The sequence below is a fragment of the Carya illinoinensis genome, chromosome 16 (assembly GCF_018687715.1).
Source record: "Carya illinoinensis cultivar Pawnee chromosome 16, C.illinoinensisPawnee_v1, whole genome shotgun sequence".
NCBI lineage: Eukaryota > Viridiplantae > Streptophyta > Magnoliopsida > Fagales > Juglandaceae > Carya > Carya illinoinensis.
Window position 1 is genome coordinate 355,526 of NC_056767.1, and position 7,577 is coordinate 363,102.

The window sequence follows — 7,577 nt, forward strand, 5'->3', positions numbered from 1 at the left end:
TCGCAACATGTCTTCCAGGGTCTGAATGGTGCGCTCTGACTGGCCGTCTGTCTGCGGGTGATAAGCAGTACTGAACTTCAACTTAGTACCCAAAGCTGCCTGCAAACTCTTCCAGAACTGCGACGTAAACCTCGGATCTCGATCCGACACTATACTCTTTGGTACGCTGTGTAGCCGCACTATCTCTTTGACATACAAACGGGTCAACTTACCCAAAGAGTCGGTGTTATTAACAGGCAGAAAATGAGCGCTCTTCGTTAACCGATCCACAATCACCCAAATAGAATTCTTCCCACTAGGCGTTCTCGGCAAACCCACAACAAAGTCCATCATGATGTCATCCCATTTCCACTCAGGAATAGGGAGGGGTTGGAGCATACCTGCAGGTCTTTGATGCTCAGCCTTCACCTGACGGCATGTGTGGCATTTCTCCACATATAAGGCAACGTCCTTCTTCATTCCATCCCATCAGTAATTTTTCTTCAAGTCTCGATACATCTTTGTACTGCCGGGATGAACTGAATATGGGGCCGCATGAGCTTCCGCCATGATCCGCTCTTTGAATTCAGAGTCCTTGGGGACCACTCTGCGATCTCGGAACCGAAGTATCCCATCATTATCCATGCTATAATGCAACGACCCTCGAGATTTTCTGACTCTTTTCCTGATGTTCAGCAGCTTCGGATCCTTTTTTTGGAGAGTTTTCAATTCTTCAAAATCAGTTACCCGAATATCAAGAACTGAAGATAAGATCTCTACTTGCTGCGAACTCTCTATAAGGAGCCTTCTCATCCCACAAAGCAACGAATCTACTTCCGACGGCTCGGCTTCATCTTCCAAATGAGATTTCCGGCTCAAAGCATCAGCAACTATATTAGCCTTCCCCGGGTGGTACTTGATCTCACACTGATAGTCACTGATTAGCTCCAACCATCGCCTCTGCCTCATGTTCAGATTTTTCTGGGAAAACAAATGCTTCAAGCTCTTGTGATCGGTATATACCTCGCAAGCTTCCCCATACAAGAAGTGCCGCCAGATCTTAAGGGCAAAAACAATCGCAGCCAATTCTAGATCGTGCGTCGGATAATTCTTTTCATGGTCCTTTAGCTGACGAGATGCATAGGCTACAACCCGTCCTTCCTGCATAAGGACACAACCCAAACCGAACTTAGACGCATCACTGAAGACTACGAATGACTTATGCGGTTCTGGGAGTGCTAACACTGGTGCCGTTGTCAACCTGTTCTTTAATTCTTGGAAGCTTCTCTCACATTTCTCTGACCAAACAAATTCTGTATTCTTCCGAGTCAAAGCTGTGAGAGGTCCGGATAGGCGAGCAAAACCCTCTACAAATCTTCGGTAGTATCCGGCGAGCCCCAAGAAACTCCTGATCTCGCGTACTGTAGTCGGGCGCTGCCATGACAAAATGGCTTCTACCTTACTAGGATCAACTGCCACTCCTCCCCGGGAAATTACATGCCCAAGAAATTTAACTTCTTCCAACCAGAATTCACACTTACTGAGCTTAGCGTATAGCTGGTGTTCTCTCAATCTCTCAAGTACCAGACTAAGATGATACACATGCTCTTCCACATCTCGGGAATAAATTAGTATATCATCAATAAATACTACTACAAAGGAATCCAAATAAGGTCGAAACACTAGATTCATTAAATCCATGAACGCTGCAGGGGCATTAGCTAACCCAAACGGCATCACCTTAAATTCATAATGCCCATACCTCGACCTGAAAGCAGTTTTAGGCACATCCTGGTCTCTGATTCTCAGCTGGTAGTATCCCGACCTCAGATCAATCTTAGAAAACACGGCTGCTCCTTGAAACTGATCAAACAAATCATCAATCCGCGGGAGAGGATATTTATTTTTTATGGTCACCTTGTTCAATTCCCGATAATCAATGCACATACGGAGGGTTCCATCTTTCTTTTTAACAAATAAAACTGGTACACCCCACGGCGACGTACTAGGCTGAATAAATCCCTTCTCTACCAGTTCTTGCAACTGAGTCTTCAACTCTTTCAATTCAGCCGGTGCCATGCGATAAGGAGCTTTATGCACAGGAGCCGCTCCAGGTTCCAAATCTATGACAAACTCCATCTCCCGAACAGGGGGTAATCCGGGCAAGTCATCCACAAACATATCGGGGAATTCTTCCACAACTGGAATGTCTGCCAAAGACTTCTTCTCAGACGGCGTGGACACCATCTACACCAAGAATGCATTCGCTCCTCAAGCAATCTCTCGTCTTGCCTGAATCGCCGATATAATCATCGGCTTTTCTTTTAATCTACTCCCCGCAAATTCCAGACAATCACCATCTGGAAGCTGAAAGCTAATTATCCGACTTCTGTAATTAATACTCGCAGAATATCGGTATAGCCAATCCATCCCGAGGATGATATCAAAACCCAACAGCTTGAACACCACCAAATCAGCATCAAAGAATCTTCCCTCAAAATTTAACGGGCATCCCAAAGCAACCTTGAAACACCACACCATCTCACCATCGGGTAGAGCCACTACCATAGCCTTCGGCAACGGTTCCGTGACCAAGTTACACACCCGAGCAAACGTGGAAGACACAAACGATTGTGAAGCACCGGAATCAAACAAAGTACAAGCATAAAACTCATACAAACGGACTCTTCCTGAACCAAACACACAACCCATGAAATCCAAAAAAACAACGAAGAAACCAAATGCACCAAAAATTAAATCCAACTTAAAAATTAAATTAATCCATACCTGTGATTACTCCAGCATCATGGGTCGCTGGTGCCTCATCATCCACCTCTCCGGGTGTGACAGCATAAACCCGGGCTTGCACTACTTGTCTCGGGTTGGTTCTTCCACCGTGTCTACCTCCACGGCTTCCTTGAACTCTGACGGGGCAATCCCATGCAATATGTCCCACTTGGCCGCACCGGTAACACTGGGGTCCGCTACTCGTCCGACACTCGCCCTCATGAGCTCTATTACAAGCTCCACAAACAGGTACACGTCCTCCCATGCGAACACTTGAGGATGCTTGAGGTCGAGTTTCGGTCCGCTGAACGAATTTCTGGGGCGAACCCGAGCTGCTTCCTTCACCAGAGAAACTCCGCCTCTTATGCCCTGGAGGGGAGCCCATACTCAGATTATTTTCCCGCTCTACAAGGGTGGCCACATCCACTAACTCCTGAAAAGTGGATATCCGATGGCTGACCACCATACGGCGTATGTCATGACGCAGCCCCTCCTGGAAACGATCTGCTCGCATCTCCTCAGTGGCGACAAGGTGAGGAGCAAACCGCTCAAGTTCTATGAACCTCCGGGCGTACTGTTCCACTGTCGCGCCCCCTTGGACCAGATTGGAGAACTCTTTTGCCTTTTGCTTCCTTACCGATGTGGGAAAGAAGCGGTCATTGAACTCTTTCTTGAAACGCTGCCAGGTCACCGCAGCAAAAGATCCCAGTTCAGATTCCAACAGCACCCTCTTGGTATCCCACCAATCAGAAGCGGTACCTTGCAAGAGATAGCTGGCGTAGAGTACTTGCTGTGCTTCAGTGCACCCACACACCTCAAAAGTTTTCTCCAGATCTTTGATCCATTTTCCAGCCTGAAGTGGATCCTCATTTCCAGTGAAGTGTGGAGTCCTATGCGCCAGGAAGCGCTCATAGGTGCATCCGGCTTGCACCATGCTACTGGACCCTCCTGGATACATCCAAGGCCCTCCCTGATATGGCCAAGGACCTCCTGGTTGTGGCCAATACCCTCCTTGTTGCGGACAAGGCTCTCCTGACGGTGGATAAGGCCCTCCTGATGGTGGACAAGGCCCTCCTGATGGTGGCCAAGGATCCCCTTGTTGTGGCCAAGGTCCTTGTTGTGGCCAAGGCCCTGCTTATTGAGACCTCGCACTCTGCTGCATAAATTCTGTCATCTGTCGTATTGCTTCGGCTAGGGAGTCATCCCTGGAGGTATTGTCCCGTGGTTCCTGGGTAGATTTCCTTGGTCTCCCCATTTTCCTGCCACAACACCACTCTTGACCCTCCTTTAAGAAAACAAATAAAACCATCATAAAACCAACAAAAACAAAACCAACACCACACAGCAAGAAACAAAAGAAACCAGCTTGCAAAAACATAACCAAATAAATAAAAACAAACAAACAAGCTCAAACAAATAAAACAACTATACTTAACATAATTTTTAAAACACAACTTTAAAAAAAAACATTCTGGTACTACCTATGGGACATGTGGTTTTACCCAGAGTCAAACCGCTTTGATGCCACCTGTGACGCCCCCAAATCCCCACGCCCGAACACGGGGAAATCGAGACGTCCGGATGGTGACAACCCGGGTCACCATCCTATCGACGGGTGCCAAGTGTGTGCAAAGGTAACATATGTGCACAAGAAGCACGCAGCGGATAACGAAAGTCATAACTAAGTACCATAATTTTTCTTAACGTAATACAAGCTGTTTAAAACGTACATAGATAAAATATTACAAAAAAAAAACACAAATACAGTTTTAAACAAATATAAAACATAGCATCAGCAACCCGGCGGAGCCGCATCCTCGGGCTCAGCCTCTTCCTCTTCGTCCTCTAACTCTGCACCAAAAGCTACGGAACCAAAAATGGTACCGCAAGTAAGTAAAACCCAAACACTATCAGATAAAAACACATAAAACTCAAACAAGATGCATGAAACATGCCCAATGCACAAAGCCCATAAAACACAAGTTTTCCACACACGCCAAAAACCCATTTGGCCCAAAAACACACAACCTTTCTAACTAACACGCCAAAAGTCACATTTGGCCCAATATCTCGCCAAAAGTCCATTTGGCCCAATACCACGCCAAAAGTCCCATTTGGCCTCTCAAACCATTATCCAATTTTAACCGTATGCACCATGACCTCCCCTAGGGGTCATCCGCACACCCTGGCTCCAGTGCCACACCGCAGAGTACCACCACGCGTGTGACACCTAACAAGCGATGTCCAGTTCCGCACCCCGAGCGTGCGTAGCCAAGCATCCTCTAGCCCTCACCAACGAAGGGCCACGGAGTCGGTGCGTAGGGCGATGCCCGGTTCCGCGCCCGGCGCGTTAGTAGCCAAGCAACCCCTAGCCCCCGCTCCCGTCGTCTAGCGACAACTCAGGGGACATCACTCAGTTTATTCCGCTCCCGAGTGACCAGAGGAGCTCCACCGGGATAATACCCCATCCCGGCTTGGGGTCGTGATACACACGCACCCGTAAAACCACTCACGCCAATACACAGGCTTTTCACACACTGCCCCAAATACACGTGCATGCACCATGCAATGCCATAACAATGCATAATAAAATAATCTGACAACATAAAACAATTAAACAGGCAACTCCGTCCTCCATCCACCCGGCCCCCGAACTCCTCGGACTCAGTCCGGAATCAACCAACCAGTAGATTAATTAATTGAAAGAGCAATATATATTTAAATCTGAAAATAGGGTTTGGAAAATACTTACAGCGCTATATGGCAATTTTAGAAAACAAGCGGCGTTGCAAACGGCGGCGAAAAAGCAACGTCACAGTGAAAATTCACTGTGGCCGTGGGTTATGAAAAACCCACTTTTGAACGGGGACAAACTAGGGCTTGGGATTGATAGAGAATGGTTTAGGGATGGTTGTGAAGCTATTGGAAGTGATGTTTGGCCGTGGGTGGCGGCGGAATCGCCGGAAAGAGGCCGAAAAACCCAAATCGGAAAGCAAGCTCGTAGGAGCTGTTCCGGTGGTCGTTGGAGGCCGAAAATAGGTGGGTTAGGACGGCAAGGGACCGGTGATGAAGTGGTGAAGAAATGGTGGCCGGAGGTGGAGCGACGGCGGCAGATCGGAGCCAAAACCGTGCAGCCTTTGGAGAGCTTTTCCGGCCAAACGGCCGGCCGGATGGGGGTGGAAACCGGTGGGGAGGTGCGCCGGAGGGAGACGAAGAGGATGGTGGGGGTGGTGTGCCACACGGTGGCCGGCGGCGGTGGGGCTGGGCTGAGGAACGATCCGGCGTGAGGGAGAGAGAAGAGAGAGAGAGAGAGAGAGAGGCCGGGGGGGCTCGAGCGGGAGGAAGAAAAGAAAAAAAAAAGAAAAGAAAGAAAAAAGAAAAAGGAAGGAAAAAGAAAGAAGGAAAAAGAAAAAAAACAGAAAAAGGAAAAAGAAGAGAAAAAGGAAAAGAGATATAGGGAAAAGATGAGGTCCAAACCTCATTCCGAGAAACAAAACTAAACTGCCAAAAAGAGATTAAAAACTACAAAACAACTTAAAGAAATAAAACACAACATCAAATAAATTAAAAATTAATTTTAAAACGCAAATAAATTAAAATAAATAACTAATATATTAATTAAAATAAAAACAACCATATCAACGAAAATACACTCAAAACGGGTCATCACACGTCCCATCCTGCATTGCCAACCGCCCCTCGCCCAGGAAAACAATGTACTCCCCCCCTTTACCTGCACCGCAAACCGCCACTCCAGAGGTCATCGTTACCTTTCGGTAACGTCCACCGTGAAATTTCCGTCTACTGGGCAGACCGGCCACTTTTGCAAGAGGATTTATTCCTCTGTTTTATGCTATGAAAACAAAGCATTTTCATGAATCAGACCCAAACGCCCCCTGTCTAGGTTGCATCCAACCGATCGGGAGCAACCTCCCCATCGACCGAGAACATCCTCCTCTTTTTGATACAAGGGTCATAGACGTCCGCAGGAGCCTCCGTGAACCACCAAGATCTTGGGCTAGGCGCATGAGCCACGACATTACGTCTTCATAGCATCCAACACCAAGCAACCTTATTCCAAAACTAGACAAAGCAAACAAACTAAATAAAAACAGTAAAACTAGAAGAGGAGGGAGGAAGGGAGAGGGAGCTGAGGCTCCCACCTCCCTCTTGGGATGCTCTGAGTTTTCTTTTTAAAGAGTGGTGGGAGTTTCTCTCTCTAGTTTTTCCAATCCTTCTGGAGTATTATTAGAACCATTATTAGTCTTTAGAGATAGTCGGTGCTTAATTTCTATGGCACATTTGAAGTAGCATATCTAAACCTATGCGACACATTTATTCGAAATATCTATTTTCAGAGTTGGTCTTTGGGTGGCTTGGCGGTTGGCTTTAATTCTATGTTGTAAGTGTTGACAAATGGCTGGTATTTCTATGTTTCATATTGTTGATTTTAAACAAATCAACTTTTGATAGCACAATATCATGATCGATCACTCTTATGCAGTAGCATGTCATAATTTCACATTTTTGCTGTTGTTGCTCACTTTGTATAACCTATGATCAGCAATCTCCGCCAGCTCTCTTTTTCTGCTTTTTTGCATCAAAAGTGTAATTATATTGCATCAAAAGTGAGAGCATGACGTTCAATTAAATTCTTCAACAATGTGTTAATTGTTACCTTCACTATATATATATTTTTTTCATCGTCCATTTTTGGTTAAAGGGAGGCTTAATTTGGACAAATTACGAAAAACGGCTACCACACAAATAGAAATAGGAGAGCTAAAGAGAAAAAGAAGCAAGAAAGAATG